The sequence below is a fragment of the Macaca nemestrina genome, chromosome 9 (genome assembly GCF_043159975.1).
Source record: "Macaca nemestrina isolate mMacNem1 chromosome 9, mMacNem.hap1, whole genome shotgun sequence".
NCBI lineage: Eukaryota > Metazoa > Chordata > Mammalia > Primates > Cercopithecidae > Macaca > Macaca nemestrina.
This window is the reverse complement of record NC_092133.1, coordinates 134,068,929-134,094,241: the sequence shown is the minus strand read 5'-3', so window position 1 is coordinate 134,094,241 and position 25,313 is coordinate 134,068,929. Positions and strand designations below refer to the sequence as shown.

The following is a 25,313-nucleotide window of genomic DNA, read 5'->3' as shown; positions in this document are numbered from 1 at the left end:
TGCTGCTGTTCCAGGTTCCAATTCAAGATCTGAATTGCCCTTCATTGCTAGTCTCTTTAATCTCTTCCAATCTGTAAAAAAATCCAGTCTTTAGTTTTCTTTTATGAACTCAACACTTTAGAAGAGTACTGGCCAGTTAATTTGACATATGTCTTTAATTCAGGTTTGTTTGATGTTTTATTATGAAGGTTGAATGTTCATTATTAACAAGAGTACCACAGAAGCAATATGCCTGTCTCAGTGCATCACATTAGACTGCACATGTCAATATGTCTTATTACTGGAGAACTGTGATGATCAAATGAAGGTGACTTTGCCTTAGTTTCTTGATTGAAAATATACTACTTTTTCATTCGTAATGAGTAATTTGAGACTATGCAAGTATCCTGTTTCTCTTCAAATTTTTGCTTACTAATTTGCATCCCTTGGAGGCTCCTACCCAAAATAATTACTACCCCAGTGTTCTAGTGGTGATTTTCTTTCTTTCTCTTCCTTCTTCATTTATTTGTTGGAATTCTTCATAAGAAAGAGCTGTGTATTATTCACCACTTATTTATTCATTCAATTTATTTATTTCAGTATAGAATTTTAGATATTTATTTTCTCTGGAGGTTATAACCCATTACTACTACTACTATAGTTTGTGGTCCAAAATGTTCCAGTTTTTAAAACTGAGAACTCTGTCAGGTTTTCTTCCTTGACCTTTTGACATGCCACCTATCTTTTTTTTGGAGCATATCCTTACTTTCTGGTACCACAAGATGCTCCAGGCCCATCTGCTATTTTTTTCTACCCCACCTCTGGAATACACCACTTCTTCAAGATTGCTTTTATTGGTATTTGAGACTTAGAAACAGAGATCTTGGAATATGCTATGCTCAATGCTGCAGAGTGTCATTATTTCTAGGCTCTCTTAGTTGATAAAGCTTAGGAAATAGATGTCTGTATAGTAATTCAGGCTTACATATACACCCATATGTATCTCCTATCTATCTATCTACCCATCTATCTTCTATTTTCCATCCATCCATCATCTATCTATCTATCAATCTACTTATTAAAAATAAATCAAGATAAATCTGATGCCTCCAATTCAAATCAAATATCAAGAGTTAATTCTAGCCTTTTCAAGGATGTTGGAGCTTTCTCCAAGAGCAACAATTTTGGCTCTAATTGCTACAATATATTTACTTAGTTGTTCTACCCAGGGCCTGCTAGTTTTAGAATTGCTAACTCATACACCTGTGAACTATTTTCTAACTTGAATAGAAAATCTATGTATTGTACATTTTGACTTTAGTCTTAAATCACCCAATCAAAATCCTTTTTTCCAGTGTTAAGTAAGTTCTTTTATTTCCCTACATACCTCTTCATTGTATTATTCTCATTAATATAGTTAGTTCATTTGGTTTGGTTTGTGTTCCATTTTCTGAATAGAGTAAAATCACTCTTTGTGATATATAATTCTACTGGTTTCAACAAATGCACAGCGTGGTGTATCTACTATCACAGTCATGATTCAGAACAGCTGGATCAACCCAGTAAATTCTCTTGTGCTGTCCCTTTATGCTGAATCCCCCATGCACTACAATTTGTGAATATCATTGATGCTTCTTACTGTTTTCCATCCTATAGCTTTGCCTTTTCCACAATGTCATATAAATTGAATCATACAGAATATAGACTTTGTTTACGGCTTTTTTTCACTTAGAAATATGCATTTAATACTCATGATATTTTGCATAAATCAATAATTTGTTCTCTTTTTGATTGCTCAGTAGGATTCCATTGCATGCATGCATAGTTTGTCTGTCCATTCACTGGGTGAAGGCTATCACGATTGTTTCCAATTTCTAGTAAACATACATAAAGCTGTTACAAGCATTCAGAACTCTGAAAGCGCACAGGTAAGAGACAGCCTGATAAAGGAATAATTTTGTTACAAGAATTTACTGAACTAAAAACTCAATATTTGCAAAGGAGGAAACAATATCAGAGATTTTCATTGATACCTAAAGCTACAGTGAGAACGAGAGAGAACTGGGATTGGAATTGACAGTTTCTTTGAGACACTGGCTATGCAGTGGCTGTATAGGCCATGTGAGTGGCTATACAAGCCAAACTAGGCTCAAAATGTGCAGTGATAGGGACTATTGCTTGTGATCACAAATTTTCAAATCTTTTATTTTCTTCAGTTCTGGCAGTTTCCCAGCTGTACTCCTGTTGCTAAGTGAGTCACTCTGAAGCTCTGAGGCTCGGAGCACTAACGTGGAGCACAGTGTTGTTTTGAGAGTCATTCGTGAAATAATAACCAATGTTCATCAGCACAATCAGTTCTATGAGCATCTAAAAATCAGAAGTCTGCTTAATTAACGTGTGTTTCCCCAGGTGTATATGAATTGAGAAAATAGTATTGTATCTGAGTCGATAAACACATTAAGCAGCAACAATTATTGGAATGAGAACATTAAGAACAATGCAGTCTTAGATCCAAAGTTACACAAGCCCATCAGAGTTCCAACTATTCACAAATGAGAAAAATTGAAAAAGCTCATGCTGGTATGTATATGTCACAAATAATTTGCAAATACATTATTTCAGAAATCTTTCCTATGGTTTCCCTCAAAACCCTATTTCATAAACTTCTGTTAGAATAGGACTTGAGATGCATTTAGAAGAAGTATAGTTTCTTTGGCTTTGTTTCAGGTAGAATAGAAAGAAATACCAGATATGACATTTAGAAATCGTCTATCTTCAGGTGTGAAGAATTATTTGGGTTAATTTTTTAATTGGTAATTTAATGAGATTAGGGATATTAGCAGCAAAGTGATAATTGCAAGGCATTAAAATTGTGGAGAAACAAGCTTCTGAAATACTTAAAAATGAAATGAATAGTCCTGCAATAATTTCCCCCTCTGATATTCAGGAAAGAGATAGATAATCAATAGTCTGTGTTTGACTTTCTCCTCACCTGCCTCTCAAAATATCACAGGTTTTCTCATCACAATTGTATTTCACAGCAAGGGTGTGAAGATAAGTGAGTTACCATTTGTAAAACACTTCAATGTCAGAGGTGCTATACTTAAAGATAGTGAGAAAGTAGAAAGAAAATAGGTGACAACTTGCTGAAAAATCTGTCATTGTCCATTTATGGATAACTTCAGGGTGGCTCATGGTAAAATCTTCACCCAAAGGTATGTGAATCTATTTGCACAAAGTAGCATGTTGAGTATTGTACAAAGCACGCTAAACACCTTTTAAGTCACTCTTTCAAAATGGCAACAGTCTCAGGGAGGAACATACACAAGGCTGTGCTGCTATGTTGATCTAGCTAAGACAACTGAGAGAAAAAAAATATGCAGGGTAAAATAAACTTCCCATTACAAAAGCAACAAAGAAAAACACAAGTTAAAGTTTCCTACAGGTACTGCAAATTTAATGGGTCTAATGCAGTTTTTGCTTGTTCTCTAAGGTTCATATCTTCAGTAATGACTGCACTCAACCATTCAGTCTTCCAAATTAGAATGAAAGACTAAGCCATGACTCCTTTTTCTTGCTTTGACCTATCAGCCACTAAATCCTGACATGTTTCCCTCTAAGTCTTCATAAGAGATATTGCTATACTCTTTTACAATTTCTAACAACTCCATAATTATTTTCTAACTGGCATCTTTGCCTTTAACCTTGTTTAATCATCTGTATTAGGGTTCTCCAGAGAAAAGAGATCTAACAGAATATAAACGCACATAAAAGGCACATTATGAGGAGCTGGCTCACGTAGTCATGGAGGCTGACAAGTCTACTATCAGGAGGACCAGAAAGCCAGAAGTGCCATTCAGTCTGAGTGTGAGAGCCTGAGAAGCAGGGCAGACCATGATGTAAATCCCAGCTGAAGAACCAGAGGAGAAAAGATAAGATGTCCTATGGGTGTCAATGCATGTGTGGCAGGTCTCTTGAAGACAACATACTATTGAGCCTTAATTTTTTATCCAGCACGCTACTCTGTGCCTCTTAAATGGGGGCATTTAGCTCATTTACATTAAAGGTTAGTATTGATATGTGTAGATTTGATGTGGGTGATGAAATAATCTGTATAGCAAATACCCATGGACTTGAGTTTACCTATATGACAAAACTGCACATGTACCCTTCAACCTAAAATAAAAGTTAAAATAAAAAGATGAGATGTCCCAGCTCAAGCAGTGATACAGGGAAAAAAAAGAAAACACACACACATTTTTCTTTATTCCACCTTTCGTTTTCTTTAGATTTTTAACAGAAGAGATGATGCCTGACCATGCAGGGGAGGGCCATCTATCTCACGGAGTTTACCAACATAAATGTTATTCTTGTCTAGAAACATTCTCACAGATGTACCAACAGGCAAGGTTTAATCTGGGTTCCCTGTGTCCCACTCACCACTGACACACCATTAACTATCATACCCCCCAACTCTACAACTCGGCCTAATAACCATTACCAGAATTCTACTGGCCCACACATGTGTGCACTTGCACATTGTTAAAACAAAAACTTTAGCCAAACTAAATTTAAAAGAGGTTAATTGAGTAAAGAATGATTCATGAATCAGACAGTCTCCAGAACCAGAGTAGGCTCAGAGACTCTAGTGCAACCCCATGGTAGAAGAAAATTTACAGACAGAAAAAGGAAAATGATATACAGAAAACAGAAGTCAGGTACAGAAACAGCCAAATTGGCTGTTTGCCTTATTTGAACATTGAAAAGTTGGCAACCTTTGATTGGCAAAAACTCAGTGACTAGCAAAAGAATAGGCTACAGTCTGTATACAGGTCCATTTAGGTTATAGTCACAATGTACACAGAAACCTTTACACCAAACTTAACATACACGAGGAGGCAGCTTTAGACTAAACTTGATTTAACACACACCATTCTTGATGCTCACATAATGACTCTGCTGATGCTTTTTCCCAATAGATTCAAATCTGGGAACCCTGGTATTGCATTCCAACCTGTTTGATCTTCCTCATTTGTCTCTGAAGCTTGATCTCTTACCTCTCTCCTACTGTAGGCTAAGTTCAAGTGATATTGAGGAATTTGCAATTCCCAAATATGTCATGCTTTACTAACATTATGATCTTTGACCTGCCTTTTCTTCTGTCTGTAATACTATGTTCCTATTTCCTCACATGGAAGAAATTCCTCATCCTCATTGGGTTAGGACATTATCTTTTTTGCAAAGTTTCTCAGGACTAAGATTTCCCTCTTTTTTTCTGCATATTTCTCTGCTATTTTACTTATTGCACTGTATTGCAGTTACTCATTTATCTATGTGTGTATGTATGTGCTTATGTTTTTCTTTTCCTGCCTTGCCCACGATGAACTCTTTAAAGGAATGGTAGTGTATTTCATTTCTGTACCCCTGGAGCCCATCACAGGTCCTGGCACATAATTTATGTTCAATAAATATTTAAGAAAGGATGAAAGAGAAGGAAGAAGTACAAGGAAAGGAGTGGGGAAAATCAAGGAAGGGAGGTAAGGAAGGCAGGGGAAGTATTTCCTTTATGACTATGACACTTGAAACTCAAATATATTTTTCCTAGGAAACACTATTACGGGAATTAGATCACAACAAAATTTACTTTACCAATTTGTTTGGTGCATACCTGATGTGTAATTTGCATGAAGTAATGTAACACATGAAAGCAGCTCTTCCTTATAAAAAGGAAACTGTATGATGACACGCAAGGCCCAAGATCTGGATTCATCATTGATTGGAAATTTGAGATTGGTAAGATGCTGTAAAGAGCCTTGACATAAATTATTAGGATAGTACACACAAGGATGTTTCATTTTCACTAGAAACCATATTTCCTATTTATTGTAACATTTAATCATGTGTTTTGTTGTTACATTTGGAAATAAGCTTTGCCTAACATGATAGATTGATGAACCAATCACGGAGCTATCGTCTAAGGCTTTGTGGGTTTATAAGACAGAATACACTTCTCAAATCTGAAGCATGTAAAACATAAATAAATATATGCATTTTGAACTGCCTTTTGTTTCCCTTATCATGAGTGATACTGGTTCCCTAATAGAGGATTCTAAATACACAGAATATGGAATTAAAGGACCTTAATGTTGATAATTATAACCTGTATTTGAACACGATGTTCAGTAACTATGTCTTTGTGGGGTCCTGGGATATCTTTAGACAACAATCTAGCATACAAAATATATGATTTTTAAACTAGTATTATTGTATTTCTCACAATAAAAGATAGTGCTTGAAATTCTTCTGGCCAATTCCAAAAGTAATTCTGGATGAAGATTATATAGAAAAAAGAGAAAGTCCTTCTCTCATGTCACAGGTTATATAGCACTTCAGTGTCAACTCCTGCCATCACTTTTACTTTCAAGAATTTAAGAACCTGGCCAGCTGACTAAAGCAATCTTTACAATATTAAGTGAAATTTGCTCACATGATTAAGGAGGCTGAGAAGTCCCACAGTCAGCTGCCTGCAAGCTGAAAATACAGGAAACCTGTCGATGTCAATTCAGTCTGAATCCAAGGGCCTGAAAAGCAGAGAAGCCAATGGTGTGAGTCTCAGTCCAAAGACAAAAAAAGGCTAACGCCCAGCTCAAGTAGTCAGACAGGAAGCAAAAAGGGTGAGTTCCTCCTTCTTCCACTTCTTGTTCTATTCAGACCCTCAACTGATGGATAATGTCATCGGTGTTACTGAGTGCACCAATTCAAATGCCAATGTCATCCAGAAACACCCTCACAGGCATATCCTGAAATCATATTTAGTCAAATCTCTGGGCAGTCCATGATCTAGCCATATTGACACATAAAATTAACCATCACAGCTATGAACGCTCCATATAAAGTAACTTTAGTGTCTTTCCCATGTCCATTATAAAAAACAGTAAAGAGTATACAAATTATAGGTTAAATGTACACACCTCTTTCAGGAATATAATCTTATAACAATGAGTAGCAAGAATTACTACTCAGGAATTGAGGTGATTCGCAGAGGAGACTCCTTGATACTCCTTTGTCCAGTTGTGGTGGTAAATTGACTATAGCAGCAGTCATGGTCAGAGAAAGCTCAGTTGATGATAGTGGCTCATTCCACCAGGCAAGTCACATAGACCAACAGATGGGGCAGCTGAGGGTGATGAGAATTTAAAATAGGCAGGAGAGTAAGGGAGGAGATGAGTGTTGGCTTATGAGCAGCAAGCAATAAGAACTATAGTTTATCCAACTAACATTCCTCTCTTTAAGTTGCCCAGGAAGAGAGGCCAGCCATAATCTTGGGGAAGCTGTTCTCAGATGGGGTGAATATCCCAAACAAGTAGAATCCAATGTGCAGGAGATGAACTGCAGGAGGTGCTTTGGTGGCCTCCAGGAGACCAGCCATCTTTAGAACTGAGGCACTCCTGTCACCTCTCTCAGCCTGACTCCTCCTTAGGAGCTGTCCTCAACGGAAGGATGCTTTCTCCCACAGGTTCCTCGCCTTCTCTGAAAGTAACCCACATGCAGTGAGTGGCTAATCAATGTGGTATCCAAAGCCCAGCCCCCTAACTTCAATTTGGGAAATATCTGAAGGCTTAGTTCAGCTCACACGTCAGCGGGGGAACTGTTTGAGCCCCTGTTGAGACTCTATGGCAGTACAAGTTCTCCCTCCGCTCACCCTGCTTGCTTCACCTTCCAATAAGCCACCTGCACACACGTCTTTAATTTGGATTCCATTTCCTGGGGATGGGGAGCTTAACCTACACAGGGAAGTAGAATTGTTACTGACTGCCACGTGCACAACGATGAAGGAAACATTCTATATGTTCTCATCACTGACATAAATAGGGAAGGAATATTGGCAAGAGTAACTTTCACTACAGATTTTGGTGCTTTACAGTAAGGTCCAACCTCCTCATTTCGCCTAAGAGAAAATGAAACCCAGAAGAGGAAGACACATTTTAAGCTCACCAACTAAATCAGAGAAAAACACTAGAACCAAAGAACCAGCTTACTTGACGTTGGAAAAATTGCCTCTGTATTTTTTTCCCTTGAGTGGCGGTTCTTAAATCCAACTCTGCATCAGAATCATAGACCAGACTTTTTGTTTAGTTCTGTCGTTATGGTTTTGTTTTAATAAAGATTCCCAGATCCACCCCAAACTTTCTAAATCAGAATCTGTTGTGAGAACTTCCATTAAAATCTATATTTTTAAAAGCTGCACAAACAATTCTGATGATCAGATCACTTTGGAAAAGGTGACTTAGGGAGTCTACACAAAGGGAGTAGTATTAGTCTGCTCAGGCTGCCATAAAACAGTGTCATAAATTGGGTGGCTGAAACAACAGAAATTTAGTGCCTCACAGTTCTGAAGGCTGAAGTCTAAGATCAAGGTGTTAGCATGGTTGGTTGTCCTTGAGGGCTGTGAGGAAGCGTTGCTTCCTTGCCTTTTCCCTGGCCTCTGGTGCTCTGCATGTATGTCTGGGTCCAAATTTCCCCTTTTTATAAGGATAGCGATTATATTGTATTAGAGGCTCCCTCTGTTCCATGAACTACACTTTCGTCTTGACTAATTACATCTGCAGCCACCCTGTTCCCAAATGAGATTACATTCTAAGGGGTTGTAGATTAGGATTCAACATATGAATTTTGGGGAGACACAATTCAGCCTATTTCAGGAGCCTATCATGTACAATTATTGTCCAATTTGATGTTTAATAAAAATAAAAGAAATAAACGGGGGAAAAAAAAACTAAGTAGGTAAGCTAAGGAAGAGGGAACTGTGGAGAAAAGGATTTCCTCGATTGTACTTGGCCTCTGCTTCCAAGCTGTAGGCATATCAGTATTAGGATATGGGTAGGAGGGCTGTGCTGTGTCTTAAATTTGCTAGTTTTAGTTCCGCTTTCTCACAGCTTAGCAGGTGCACTTCACTCCTGTTCATGATTGTGTCCCTCTCCATTGTTACGGTCAATGCCATCAAATAGGTCCTCATTGTTAAATTAGGCACCCAAAGGCAAAGACCTTGTCACTTGGATCACTTATATTATGCTTACAACCTTAACATTCTTTGATTTTGCAATGTAATTATTATTTTTATTATTATTTTGCTTTCCATTTGAGCTTTCCACAACTAACGTAAGCTAACATTTATTGATGGTCCAGTATTCAAAACGTGCTGTACCAAATAGTACAAAAATATGATACAAGATTTCATCTTTATCTAATTGCAATGATTTTACTAACTAAAGCAAAAGTTTAGGACCAATAAAAAACATACAGCCACAGAACTGATATAAGTGATTATGAAGGTCACACACCATTACTTTAAATAGCTCTTGGATTTTTTTTTCTCCTAGTTTTCTAGACTGTTGTTTTGAATGTCACATCAGATAAGATAAATTTTCATTGCCTCCTGGATATGGTCTAATAAAAGGGTATGGTATCATTTTTGGAACATAATCAATACACTGACATTTTCCAAGAGTGATGTTTCATAGAGATTTAAGACCTAAATAAACAAACAAAACCTAACGTGTGGTAGCACCTCTATAATTTAAGAATACTTTTTCTAAAATCTCCCCGAAGAGTTAATTTTAATTAGTGGCATACCAGAAAGTTAAGCACTATTGAAAACCTTTCTAAGACTTGTGTGAAAGAAAGACTGTGGCTTATTTTCTCAGTCCTTGGAGACGAATAGCCAAATTGTGTTTTAACAAAGGTTAAACTAAAGGAGAATTTAAAAAACAAGTGTTGTTTGTTCTATTAATAGTAAGTTCCTTATGGAAATTTTGCATTCTTTGAACAGATAGAAGTCAGATTGACAAAAATCACTGTAGACTTCCTAAAAAATACATTTTCAACATTTTATTTTAATATTGCAATAAATCTTTCCCATCCTGCTGATGAAAGGTAAAGTGAGCTCTTTGGGGACTTGTCTGCCGGGTCTCCAACTTGAACAGTTCAGCTTGCCTATAGACTCTCAGGGCAGAGCTTGTTTTGCTACCTAATTCTTCAGAATTAGAGCACAGTGGTGAGAGGTAAGAAGACTAATTGTGTTTTCTGACAGCCAGAGTCACCCACATCCTGGGACCCCTTCTGAAATGGAACTTAGGGGTAGGAGGAATAACAAGGTTCAGGAACCAATACAACCACCATTCAGTTTCTAATTTCATCACCATCCCATCCCTTCTCAACACACTCCTATTCTTCGTCTGTAAAAATCCAGTGCATGGAATCCTGTAATCAAAGGCAAAACAAGATAATGAAACTAAACAGCACTTTTTGCTCTCATTCTTTACTTGGCAAGGTGACTTATATCAGAGGACGCAAAATAAACTTCCTTCGCCTACTCAGGTTTTTGGACAGAGCGACGTTTTTGTCACTGCACAGTCCAATTGTTGGGCTTCTGTTTCACATTTACAAATTTCTTCAGGGTGTGAATCCTCAGGGGTGTCAGAGGAGCTGACATGCTTGTCTGCAGAATCTGTCGGCTTTTAAATAATTTCACCTAGTGCCTTGAAAAATCCTTCCAGAAGTCTTCCGTATCCATTTAGTGAGTTCTGCTCATGGTTATTCGGTGTGGATGCAGATTATGCAGGAAACTGAAGTAGTAGATGAGGAACTGTATATTCCCATCACATGTAGATATGTGACATAAGCTGAGAAGTGTTTAGGGAAAACTGACAAAATTGAAGGACTGTATAAGCGTTTAAGCTCTAATCGTGCAGCCAGTAATATTATGGGAATGGAAGCTGACAGAGCAACTTTTCTGGCAGGAAATTTTACAGCTTCCTTTAAATATATTTCAGGAATTATTGGACCCTTCTCCCTCAGCCAAGATTACACTAGGGACCCATAGAAGCCTTGCTTCTTCACCAGTCTCATCTCCTGGGAACTCTGAGATCACAGAATTACAGTGTGACACTTACTAGACCAAGGGTCTTCTGGCTGGAGGGCTGTGGACTTCGCATCTTCATCAGTGGTAGCAAAGGCTTTCTGGGTCTGGCTTGTGGATATCCCTGTGAGCCAGACCACTGCACATTTCTACAAAAAATAAAGAAGAGAGTAGTATATTCATTTCTTTGAATGAAACTCTCACACGCACTGCTGAAACGGAAGTCAAAGTCATACTAAAGTCACTGTGTATAGAAACCATATCACCAGGAGAAGCAGGTTGGGAATTTGTGGACAAAAAGTAAACAAACAGGAACAGCTGCTCCCACTTTCCAGAGCCTTCTCTGAATAAGTAGGTAGCTGTACTATTTCTTTGGCAAATCGGTGGATTAACTAAGTAAAATCAATCAATCAAATGACTAATACAATGAGGTAAATTACTGCTATTCTTTAAAAATGGTATAGGAGAATATTCCATGTAACTAACTATAACATATTTTTATTCTACACTAAATTTATCTTTATAAATAAATGTAACTACAACTAACATATGTTTTTATTCTGCACTACATTTATCTTTATTTCTTGCATTGACTTTTTCTTCAGTTTATTATATAGAACAAATGTCCTCTCTGGGCCCAGCCACTTTTTAGTATCTTACTGATATTCCTTACTGACACACAGAGGTGATAAAGGTAGTTGGAAAATAAAAGCCCACCTTTTGTCTTTTTTTTTTTTTCAAGACAGGGTCTCACTCTGTCATCCAGGCTAGAGTGCAATGGTACAATCATGGCTCACTGCAACCTCTCTGCCTCCCAGGTTCAAACAATTCTCATGCCCCAGCTTCCCAAGTAGCTGCGATTACAGGCGTGTGCCACCACACCCAGTTGATTTTTGTATTTTTAGTAGAGATGGGATTTCGTCATACTGGCCAGGCTGGTCTCAAACTCCTGACCTCAAGTGATCTGCCTGCCTCATTCACCCAAAGTACCGGGATTACAGGCATGAGCCAACATGCCCAGCACCAGTTTGTATCTTAAGCAAGGTCTTCAATCCTGTTAGTCAATATTCTTCCCCCAAGTTGGAAAAAGAAATACATAGCAAACTGGGTTTATGGCTCTGAATGTTGGTAGGGTAGCAACGAGAGTACATATTCTCTTTTGAATCCACACTGGTTACAATAACTTCTGAAAACACTCAGACATTAAACAGGGAAAGGGCAACCTGGTTTTCCACCCTTAGCACTTTAGATGCAGACTTCACTATCTCTGAAGTCAAGTAACATTTTTCCACGATTCCCTGTGGTCTTAAATATTTGAGACACTCTTGATAATCAGAGGCAAAACCCAAGAAATCTAAGCAGGGCAGAGCTACCCCACAATACTGATGGTAGCGGCACTGATTTTTCAGAAACACTTCCATATCCTATTATAGTTTTAATACTGAGAGGCCTCCTTGAGTGGTTATTTTATTTCACTTACATTCAACTATGCTGGTCACTTCCATTCAGTTTTATGTAGCTATTGGCTAGACATTTACTAAATATCACAAAAGAGATAGGAACTGTGATATGTGTCTGAGAAGTTGAGATAAAAGGTTCAGTTCTGTTTTCAGAAACCTCAGAATCTAAAGGAGAAAGGAAAATAACCTAACGATTAGAAAATGACAAGTGCTATAGTGAAGTAACTACAGGGTGCTTAACAGAGGCACAATGACCCCGTACTGAGGAGTAGGATTAATGAAAGACTTAGCCACAAGTAAGCCTTGGAGCATGCATAGGAAGTAGTCTTGAGAAGAAGGAATCTAAGCATTTCAATCACAGAGATCAACAAGAAAAAGGTGGAGACATGTGTAGAGTTTTGTATATTGGGAATCTGCAAGTGTATTTATATAATCAAACTATATGGAATGGGAAGCATGGATGGAGCAGCAAGAAATGCTCAAGAAATTTCTCCAGAGCATTTCTTGCCCTGGAGAAATGGGCAAGGATCAGATGATGGTCAAATGACTTCAAGGTCAAGAAACTCATAGTTTTGTGTTGGTGATGGGGAACTAAGGATATTTTTTATAAAGACAGTGAAATTATATTGACAGATGTGCATTTTAAGTGACTCAAGCTATGGCAGTGGGTGAAAGAATCTTGATGGACAAGACAATTTTGAGGACAATGGGGAGTTGATGAGCTAAAGAAGTTACTGTGTAAGTTTAGCAGAAAGGACAATCATATGTGAGAAAGAATTAAGGGAACATTTCCTGGTATCTTTCACTAAGATACTTAAGGAAGAGAGGAGGTAAGACAGGTTTAAGATGGTGTATCTCTTGAGAAGATTGTAACATCAGATGTGTTAAACTGGAGATGATACTTTAGTAGCAGTTTCCAGTAGATAAACAAAATCCTATTCTCAGTAGAGATATCAGAGTAGGATTTTGATTAAATTAAGTGAATATCTAAGAAGAAACAGAGAACAGTGTCCGAGATGTAAGAGGAAATCAGGGAAGTTCTGGGGTCCTTGGAAGATGTGGTCAGCTATATGTAATGCATAAAGTGAAGTAACAGAATTAGATGAAAGAGGAGGGCTGGTCATACTCTTTAACTCTCATTTCATAAAACAAATTGCCAAAAAACAATAGGAAGTATATAATTAAAAGGAAAATGTGACCACACATCACAAAGTTTTGAGAAATTTTTGATGATATAAATAAGTGGAATCATATTAATAAATGATTAAAAGTAATCACATCCCACCTATACCACAATGTCCAATTGGAGATTTTCATGAGACTTTGATATGCTAATTCAAAGATTAAACTGAAGACAAAAATTAAAGTAACAAAGAAATACTGGAAAATAATAGTAATATAGACAAACATGCCCTCCAGTTATCAAAATTACAAGATAATTAAGGAATAAAATCAATGCAGTATTACTACAGACATAGACAAGTTGTTAGAACAAAAGAATGGAAAGTCTAAAAACAGACCTATGAAATATGCTCATTTTTATAACACAGATAGTACTAAAATCATTAAGCAATTATAAACAACTCAATAAATGGCTTAGGACATTGTATTTCCATTAGGAGAAAAATATTAGAACCCTGATTAGCAATACATGCACACATGCACACACACATATTCATGTATATATATGCATGTATTTCTATATAATGAAAAGTAATGTCCTAATAGATTAAAGATGCAGAATAGCAGAACAAACTATAAAGTAATGTTTTATGACCTTCAGAAACAAGTCACATAGTCTTAATATCATAAAAGCATTGACAGATTATATAAAATTTTTAAAAAACATGTTCAACACAATATACCATTAAAATTATTTAAAATCAACATAATGGCAGAGAGATTTGAAACACATGAAGGATTCAATTCCTTTAAGCCAAATATCTCCTAGAAACCAATATATATAGGCAAACCATGCTATAATATATTAACAAAGATTATAAAGGAGAAAGTAACAGTATCATATGGTCAGTGAATACATGGAAAGGGGATTGACTTCACTGATAATCGGTGAAATAAGATATTTTTCACAATGAGATAGTCAACACCAAATAAGTGTGGCCCAGATGTAAGATACTAGATGTTAATTCTCATTTACTGTTAGTGTTTTTTGTTTGTTTTTTTGTTTTTTTGTTTGTTTGTTTTTTGAGACGGTGTCTCGCTCTGTCACCCAGGCTGGAGTGCAGTGGCAGGATCTCAGCTCACTGCAAGCTCCACCTCCCAGGTTCACGCCAATCTCCTGCCTCAGCCTCCGAGTAGCTGGGACTACAGGCGCCCACCATCATGCCCACCTAATTTTTTGTATTTTTTTTAGTAGAGACAGGGTTTCACCATGTTAGCCAGGATGGTCTCAATCTCCTGACCTCATGATCCGCCCGCCCCGGCCTCCCAAAGTTCTGGGATTACAGGCGTGAGCCTCCACACCCAGCCTCTCATTTACTGTTGATGAGAAAAGATGAATGATTTTGGTAATTACTTGGAGATATTTATAAATTTTTGAGTGCACTTGCCTATGATTCATCAACCCTATTAAAAATACTCATTGAAATATTGTTCAAAAACAAAAGTGTTAATACCATAAACGTTCATCATCAGCAAAGAGGCTACATATATACAGCAAGGGGCATCCACGGCATAGCCATTAAATAGAACGAAGGAGGCCCACCCACACTGATGTGCCACCAGGGAGAGACCTGTGGGATTTAAGTGATTAAAGAGCAAGGAATGAAAAGCAGTTTAATCCACCTATATCCCGTATATACACCTATAAACGCATAGCAAAAGGAATCGGAAGATGCACAGTCAGTGACTGGCAGCTTTTAACTGGGAGATGGCAAGAAAATGAAGGGATGAACTATGCAGCATTTACATAATTTTTTACATATCAGCAAATAAAAACATCAATTATATTTGGCAAACTGATCATTGGATTTTCGTTTCGAACTCAGAAGCTCACTTGCGGTAGTTTGAAGAACGCAGAAGCAACTAATTGGAGAAAATGAATGGAGACACTCTCTCAAGAGGTTGATCTGCAAAGGCAATAGTGACCAACAAGGGCAGCAATTAGTAGATAGCGTTGCTTTTTTAAAGCAAATCATTATAAGTTTGATGTGTGTTTGTTTAGCTTGGGTTTTAAGCTGAAAATGTAAGTATTCAATAAATGCTTATTATTACACGCTGTGATTTAAACAATGCAATAATTCTTTTTTATTAAAACAAATGAAAACCAAGCATTGGAAAATAGCAGAAGTGAGATGAGGGGGTGGTGTCCTTCCTTTCTCATTCCACTGCATCCAGCTCTCAGGAACAACAGATTCCTACACAAAGTAACTTTAACGCCTGATTTTAAATAGCTCATGTTTTTCTGACAAGCATTATCAACCTTTGCTTTTAATTTTTTTTTTTTTTTAATGGAGTCTCTCTCTGTCGCCCAGGCTGGAGTGCAGTGGTGTGATTTCAGCTCACTGCAACATTGCAACCTCCACCTCCCCTGTTCAAGTGATTCTCCTGCCTCAACCTCCTGAGTAGCTGGGATTACAGGGGCACACCATCATGCCTGGCTAATTTTTGTATTTTTAGTAGAGACGGGGTGTCACCATGTTTGGCCAGGCTGGTCTCAAACTCCTGACCTCATGATCCGCCCACCTTGGCCTCCCAAAGTGCTGGGATTACAGGCATGAGCCACCGCACCTGGCCGCTTTTAATTCTTATAGTAGTTTAAATGTCTCTATCTCGACTTCCTTTTCTCTGAGATTAAACATTTTAACAGCAATGATTTATCCATGAAGAGTGGGAAGGATGGCCCAGTATTAAAGATGTTACTCTATTAAATGAACAGTTCTGGAATCCTCTGAGATAAATATGTTGAGAAGTATATTGTGTTTATGAAATTCTCTCTAGATCCCTGATTACGGTCTTCCCTGCCCACAGGTGTTTCTTGATATTTGATGTGAGCGCTCAGAAGAAAAAGTAATTAAATAATTAGACTACATAAAATTAAACTTATTTGGAAGAAGAGTAATCTAGTTGGGGCTGAATTTTTTGTTTTCTTTTTTTTGTTTAAATCCGGTTACCGGGAGACAAAACTTTTGAAGAATATAAACTAAAAGATAAGCCCATATTTTCAAACGAACAAAATTAGAATTCAAATGTCAACGGTACAGAGATATGAATGAGCCAAAGGTTTGTATTTTGAGTTGAGGACTTAATATCATTAGTTTGTGAATATGTTTTCCAATCTATTATGCATCGTTTATGACTCCCATAGTTGTCAGGGGCATATATTATTCAAAGGCACTAACTGATAACAACATAAGAGATTGAAGGTAACTAAGTACATTTTCTCTTTCTACCCATGGAGATTGCTTTTTGCCACATGAAGCAGCAGAGATATTAATCACAGATTTACAGGGAATGCACTATGCAGAATAGTATGGCCATGTTTTCCCTGTTATTCTCTGTGGCATATTTTACTAATCCACATTTGGTTAACTTTTACCGTTTGCAGGGCTGGGAAAGTCAAAGCTCCACACTTAGAAGTGAAGATAGAAATGCTGATTTTTTTTCTCCCCTTGGGAGTAACCCTCTGGCCTCCAGGCAGTTCTTTTAAAAATAGCTTCTGTCTGCCTTGTGCCATTATTATCACAGATACAATTCCCACCCTGACTGTCCAGAACCGAAATCTGTCTTCTGTATTCAAGAGCAGTTCATCTGGGCATGAGCTGCTTTTGTGCGAGTCACTGTGGTATATGTCAGCATGAGTTGTTGGTGTTTCCATGAAGTGTTGACTTTGCATCCCTATTACATAGGATGAATAAGTGGGTAATAAAAAGTACTTCTGTGCTGCACTATCATATCTCTACGTAGAACCTATCATCCTAGGTGCTTTTGCCAGCCAAAATGAAAGCCAGAAGGAAGGGAATTTTATTCACCTATGACATACGAATCTCTCATGCAGTCTTTCTATCTATTGTTCTTGTGTTTAAGATGATCCATTATTTGGTCGAGGAAAATAAAGAGTAGCATCTGAAAATGTGGGCTTTCTACTAAAAAGGAAGAAATGGTTACATGAAAGTGGACATGTGTAAAAGAAGCCAATACACTTTCTGGAATAGCACAATATGGCATACACACACATATTCACATACATATAAAATATATATAACATATATACACATACATGAATACACACACATATTCATACACATATAAAGAATATATAACATATATACACATATACACATATACACAGTCACACACATATAAAATATATATAACATATACACACACATATTCATACACATATAAACAATATATAACATATATACACATATACACATACACACACATAGTCACACACATATAAAATATATATAACATATATACACACACATGCATATTTCTTAATATGTTATTGTTTCTGTGAGCCTACAGTTGTTTTTTTATTTTCTTCCCCAAAGCAATACTGACTCTAAAACAGAAATAGAAAATGAAATCCACCTCTTTTCTAACAAATTTATATAAGGAAGATGAAAAGCATTTTAAATTATATATAAATATATAGTCAATTATTTATTATAAATGTGACTGCTTGGGTCACAGTGTTTTAGCCAATAAAATTAAATCAGAAACTTAATGAAACAAGACTAAGAATTTCATTTTTTCTTTAAGTTTTGGATCTAAACAAACTATAAAAAGGCCTCTAATGATTCCTGAAGCAGCAAGGTTTCCATTATCCGTGTTCCCTGTGACTCGGAGAATGATTGTGGTTACAGGGACTGTGGTTTTTTTCTAAGCCAGTAGTTTCACTATTGCCAGGAGGACACACACCATGCCACTGAAGAAAGTAAATGATGTCAACAAAAGTCTTGAGTTGCACTTTAGATTCATGGAGCACTGGGTACCTTGACGGCATCATTATTTCACTAAAAACTCTCTTTCTTAGATTGAGGAGCATTCATGTCCATGATGAGAACTTCTACCATTGTCATTCATTGATTTATTCCCTCGTGATGTTATTTTTCATTGAGTGTCTGCAAGCCATGTCCTAGCTAAATCAAAGTGAAGGAAAAGGACATTGCAAAAGTAAAGAATAATAACGGTAGCATATAGCAGACAAAAGCAAGCCAGGCCATGATGCACAAGTTATGTGGAGGCAAGAGCAAATCTTTTCATCACACTATATTGCCTCTCAGACAACTTCTTCAATATCTTAAGATGTTTTTCAAGCAAGAGGACCAGAATTATAGATGTTTTCTTACTGTCTCAGTCTATGTTGGACTTTAACGTTCCATTTTTGTGTTTATTTTATTCATTCTGGTTTCATTGCTCTATTTTGAGCTGGTCTCCCCCTTCTCTTTATTATTGATATACAAATTTTTTTGGTTCCTACTTTGTGTCAATGGTAGAGACACAATGCAGAAAGACAGTCCCCACATACAAGTTGTTTCCAGTTTAATAGAGGAGGCAGGTATGAATTACATATAGTTGCCTCTTGAATAAAGCAGGGATTCAGGGTGCTGACTCCAATGCAGTTGAAAATCTGCATATAAATTTTGACTCCTCCAGAAGGTAACTACTAATGACCAACTATGGCTGAAATTTTTTTTTTTTTTTTTTTTTTTTTTTTTTTTTTTGAGACGGAGTCTTGCTCTGTCGCCCAGGCTGGAATGCCGTGGCGAGATCTCGGCTGACTGCAACCTCTGCCTCCCGGGTTCAAGCGATTCTCCTGCCGCAGCCTCCCGAGTAGCTGGGATTGCAGGCACCCACCACCATGCCCAGCTTTCTAGTAGAGACGGTGGGAGTGGGCGGGGGGGGTTTCACCATGTTGGCCAGGCTGGTCTTGAACTCCTGACCTCAAGTGATCTGCCTGCCTCGGCCTCCCAAAATACAGGGATTACAGGTGTGAGCCACCATGCCCAGCCTGAAAATCTTAAAGGAAACACGAGGCCAGGCCCGGTGGCTCATGCTTGTAATGATCTCAGCTCAGCGGTGGCAGAGACCGAAGAGGTAGAGAAGGTAGAAGAGAGGCACAAGGATCAGGCACACTTGGATGACTTTTATTGAAAATATCCATGTATAAGTGGACCCATGCAGTTCAAACCTATATTGTTCAAGGGTCAACTGTACTCGTAAAACTTTATAATTACAAACTACTGTAAGTCCTATCAGGAAAAGTCACAATAAGTCACAAAGTGACAAGATTAAATATCAGAAGTAAGTCATTCTAGGTGAAGCAAGTAACTTTTTCCTTTTTTTTTTTTTTTTTTTTTTTTTTTTTTGAGACAGTCTTGCTTTGTCACCCAGGGTGGAACGCAGTGGCACAGTCTCAGCTCACTGCAAACTTTGCCTCCCGGGCTCAAGCGATTCTCATGCCTCAGCCACCTGAGTAGCTGGGATTACAAGTGTGAGCTACCACGCCCAGTTAATTTTTGTCTTTTTAGTAGAGACGGGATCTCACCACATTGGCCAGGCTGCTCTCAAACTCCTGACCTCAAATGATCCGCCTGCCGAGGCCTCCCAAAGTGCTGGGAGGACAGGCCGGAGCCACTGCGCCTGGCCGCAAGTAACTTTTAAGTTGAGATTTAACCATTTAGAGTTTACTAGAAAATGAGGAGGAGAAAACATTATGGGTAAAAAGAAAATTTTTGCTAAGGCTCAAACTTTAGAGGCAGTATATTGCATTCAGGAAACAAAGCCAGTGAAGCTAGAGACCAGATAGGAAAGATCAGGGGAAAAGCTGATGCTTAAAAGTTAGGCAGGAGTTAGAGCAAGTAGGGCATTATGAGTCCGTGAATGAATTTGGTCTTTTTTCTAGGAGTGATGAAAAGGTTATTAAGCAGGAATGGATTTGTTATTCCTTAACTTTACCCTTTGTCTGTTTGAGTAACATATCTATTACTTCTTCGAATTCATTAATGCTCTGCACTTGAATTTAGTAAAACCATTTCTACTTTCTTTTGGTTTTTTAGTGAGTGTCACATCAATCTGTTTTTAGGTATACTAATAACTTGTCTTACGGCTTTTCTTTGTTGGGAGGTTTTTGTTTACTGATTCAATCTCATTTGCTATTGGTCTGTTTAGATTTTCTATTTCTTCATGATTCAGTCTTGGTAGGTTATTATGTTTCCAGGAATTTATCAATGTCTTCTAAGCTATCCAATTCGTTGGCATAGAATTGTTCATAATGGTCTCTTGTTAACCTTTTATCTAAAAAAATCTCTGAGGCATCTCCTCTTTCATTTCATTTTATTTATTTAAGTCTTTTCTTATTTATTTATTTATTTATTTTGGTCTAGAAAAAGGTTTGTTGAGTGTAGTTATCTTTACAAAAAACCAACTCTCAGGTTTTCTTAATTTTTCTTATTTTTATTCCCTATTTATTTCTGCTCTAATTTTTATTATTTCCTTCCTTGTGCTAACTTTGGGTTTAGTTTGTTCTTTTCTTGTTCTTGTGGTTTAAAATTAGGTTTCTCTTTTGAGATCTGTCTTCTTTTTTGATGTATGTATTCACCACTATAAACTCCCCCTTAGAACTTCTTTGCAACACCTCATAAGTTTTTACATGTTGTGTCTCTGTTTTCATTGGTTTTGAGGGTTTTTAAAATCTTTTTTATTTCTTCTTTAATTGGTTGTTCAATCATGTGTTGTTTAATTTCCACTTATATGTGAATTTTCCAATTTTCTTTCTGTAACTGACTTCTAGTTTCATAAAATTATGATCAGAAAAGATACTGGATATCATTTCCATCATTTTAAGTTAATGAACACTTGCTTTGTGGTCCAACATATGATCTATCCTGTAGAATGCTCCTTATGCATTTGAGAAGAATCTGTATTCTGCTGCTGTTTGATGGAATGTCCCATATACGTCTGTTAGATCTATTTGGTATATAGTGTTATTCAAGTCTGTGGTTTTCTTATTGATTTTCTGTCTGGATGATGTATCCACTGTTGAAAGTGGGATATTGAAATCCCCAACTGTTACTGAATTGCTGTCAATTTTCTTCTGCAGATCTGTTAATATTTGCTTTTTATATTTAGGTGATCTGATGATGGGTGCACATATATTTACAATTGTTATATCCTCTTAAAGAATTGACTCATTTATTATTCTATAATGACCTTCCTTGTCTCTTGCGACAGTTTTTAACTTAAAGTCTGTTTTGTCTAAGTAGAGTCACTACTGATCTCTTTTGTATCCTATTGGCATGGAATCTCTTTATCCATTCCTTCACTTTCAGCCTAGGAATATCCTTAAACCAAAGCGAATCTCCTATAGATAGGTGTCATATTGTTGGATCTTGTTTTGTTTTGTTTACCCATTTGGCCACTCTATGCCTTTTGATAGGAGAATTCAATCCACTTACATTTAAAGAGATTGTCAACAGGTAAAATGTACTATAGCCATTTTCTTGATCGTTTCCTGATGTTTTTGGTCTTTATTTCTGTTCCTCCTCTCTTCATGTCTTTCTTTGTGATTTGATTATTTTTACTTTTGTAGCAGTATTCTTTGATTCCTTTCCCTTTACCTTTTGTATATCTAGTAGAAGTTTTGTTTCGTTTTGTTTTTGTTTTGTTTTGTGGTTATCATGAGGATTACAGAAAACACCTTCCAGGTATAATAGCCTATTTTAAACAAAATAATTTCATTGTATACAAAATGTTTCAGTTTCATATCTCCCCACCTCCACCCGCCCCCCCCCACACACACACACACAACTTCATTCAACTTTCGTATGTCTAAAAAAGTCTGTATTTTGCCTTTGCTTTAAAAAGATATATTCATTGGGTATTGAATATTAAGTCAACAGATTTTTTTTCTTTCAGTTCTTTAAAGACATTGCTTTACTGTACTCTGGACAGTACTGTTTATGATGAGAAGTCTTCTCTCATTTTAATGTTTGTCCTCTGTATGTTATGGTTCTGTTCCCACTGGCTGCTTTTGAAACTGTATTATTTGTTTTAAGTAGCTCAATATGAAGCTTTTCAGTTCATATTCCTGTATTTTCCTCATGCTTCAGGATAACTGAATTTCTTGGAGAGGTGAGTTGATAGTTTACATCAAATTTGGAAAATTATCAGTCATCATTTCTTCATAAGTTTTATTTTACCCCCTCTCTACGCTATTTCAGGGACAACAATGACATGTGTTTAGTCTAACTTTATTCTACTACTGAGTCAGTACCTTTCTGAATACTCTGAACAATGTCCCTTGAATTACAATAGTTTTCACACTAACTTGTAGAATCATGAACTATTCCTGTCCTTTTGTAGGTCCCAGTAATGATTATGTCTTCTCTTTTTCTGGTGGCCTCAGCTTCCAACAGTTTTCTTTTTTCTTCTTTGTTTTTGAAACAGAGTCACACTCTGTTGACCAAGCTGGAGGGTAGTGGCCCAATCTCGGCTCACTGTAGCCTCAGCCTCCCAGGTTCAAGGCATTCCCCTGCCTCAGCCTCCTGAGTAGCTGGGATTACAGGCACGTGCCACCACATCCAGCTAATTTTTGTACTTTTAGTAGAGATGGTATTTCGCCGTATTGGCCAGGCTGGTCTCAAACTCCTGACCTCAAATGATCCGCCCACCTTGGCCTCCCAATAGTTTTCTTATATGTATGAGCAGATCAGTACTGAGCGGAAGACTAGAAAGGCAGTCTTTTCCAATCTCTCTCTCACTCTCTATATGCATCTCTCTTCTTGCTGGTGTTCTTCCTTGTAACTCTAGCTCTCTTGACCTCCCCAGATATCTTGATTCATCCACACAACCAAGAAAATCTACCATGCACTGCATAGAGACTGGAGCTTCTCTTGGGGGTAGTAAGTTCGGGTAGTCATTAAGCTCACCTTATTTAGTTTCCCTTTCTTAAAGATTACCACCCAGCAGCTTCTGATGTCCAATGTCTGAAAATCATCATTTAATATTTTTTGTCTGGTATTTTAGCTGTTTCGTGTCAGATAATAAATCATCTAGAACCCTCTTTCTCTAACTTTGCCAGAAGTGGAAGTCATCTTTATTGCTGTTTCTAAGTTTTACTATTAACATATGCAAACCTATCAATTTCTGATATATTAAAAAATCTTGATTTTTTTATAAGATTGCTTGATCCCCCAAACTGGGATCTTACTTAAAAGTCATCAAATCTAAATCAAATTTCTAAGAATAGCAAGTTAAAATCAGGGTTTTTATGAAAATGTGATTATATACTTTTTTATGACTTACACTGATACAAATATTAAAGTTGTTTGTACAAATTAGGAATAGAAGAATGAATACTAAAAATGCATCTAACTTATTTATCTTCATTAATACAGAAATTCTTGCATAAAATATCTAAGTGTTATGTAGTAATGCTCTGAACATAAGACTTTCTCTACTTTGACTTTTCCTCAGTATTATGTCTGGGTTTTACTGAAGTGAACTGATTTTTTTTTTTTAATTCAATGTATAATAACTTTGTCTACTTGGTCACATAATCTATCCTTCCCCATACTCAATGTCACAATATCCATCACAATTTCATTTAAGGATTTCAAACAAAGCTTATAGACCACATTAATTCACAGAGCATCATGAAAGAATATCTTAAGGAAAACTAAAAAAAAAAAAAAAAAAAAAAAAAGGGGGGACTATCTACTGCCTACTTCCAAGCATTATGCTTACAGTAATGGTACACTGAATATATCTGGGCAAACAACAACTTTCCTGAAACATGTTGCCCACATAAGATCTAAAAATATTCTGGTGACAAGTTCAAGTCATTTTATTCCCAAATCCATACATGTGTATTCTTGAATGTATTGATGTCCTCATTGCTTCATTTAAACACTGTAGAACTTAGCAATAAATTCGAAGGCAGGTGTAGTAATTTTTATAGGGTTTCCCAAAAAGCATTGAGTTTCAAGTATATTTTCTTTCAAAGAATCCTGAGAACTATTGGGTCATATTATCACCTTGAATTGCTGCACAGTCTGCAGTGTCTCCTACCCATCTAAATGATGATTTATTTGAAGTTTTACTCCATTTGAAGCCAAGATTCACATGTATAATTCAGTTCAGCAAATGTATATTGAACAACTATTTGCTTAGTGCTTGGAATATAGAAATTAATAAGTCTAGTCTCTATTACTGAAGAACCTACTTTCAAAAAGTTGAGATAGGTACAGAAGCAGATAATGTCAGTGTAATATATTTTCTCCTATGAGAGAGGTAAGCAAATGGTGTTACAGGAGCCCAGAGATAAGGTTGTATGTAAGTTATATTGTAAATGGCAAGTAGAAAAGTATTTGATGAAGAGGACGTAGGTACTCGAGATCTGATGTCTGCTAAAGCACACTTCTTAATGAGAATGTAGGATTATCCAAACATTACATTAATAAAAAAAATAGTATTATAGCAGTTTGATATGACAGCATGTACAGGGCAAGTTAAGAAGTAGCATTAGATTCTCAGGAGAGATAGGTAAGGGCTTTGCGATACCGCTACGTTGTAGAAGAAAAAGATCTGAAGTTTTAGCATATGTTGTCAAGAAACTGACCTGTCAAGGAGAATTCCCCAAGCACATAGTAATATGCAGACTGGAACTCTCAGCTGAACAAGGCTGCAGAGTTAAGTTGGTTATCTGGAATTCACAGAGTAAAAGCTGTTGATTTTGTGGCTTATAGATAACAAGAAATGGTTTTAAGAGAGACTCAATTGGAATAGAAAAGACTGACGTGCAAACTGATTATGGGATGAAATATTTGGGCTGTTTATATTTTTATAGTTAAGGGATAAAAAAACATAGAAAAATAATTTTAAACTAATATTTTTACAACTAAAAAAGGACACCTGGGTAGACACAGACTTCTTTCCTCAAACCTTACACATATGTAAAAATGTAAAACTCTTAAAGACTTCTA

General features: G+C 36.8%; 1 long non-coding RNA gene across 2 annotated transcripts in view; it reads right to left on the bottom strand.

Annotated features, from left to right (window-relative positions):
- Positions 1-11,042, bottom strand: part of LOC105494334 (uncharacterized) — a 636,433-nt gene extending 625,391 nt beyond the window's left edge. For both annotated transcript variants that reach the window (XR_011608282.1, XR_011608284.1), the window contains exons 1-2: positions 10,932-11,042; positions 6,467-6,560 (exon numbers count right to left, since the gene is read on the bottom strand). This is a non-coding gene — a long non-coding RNA (uncharacterized lncRNA). The remainder of the gene's footprint in view (positions 1-6,466; positions 6,561-10,931) is intronic.
- Between the last annotated feature and the right edge of the window lie 14,271 nt (positions 11,043-25,313).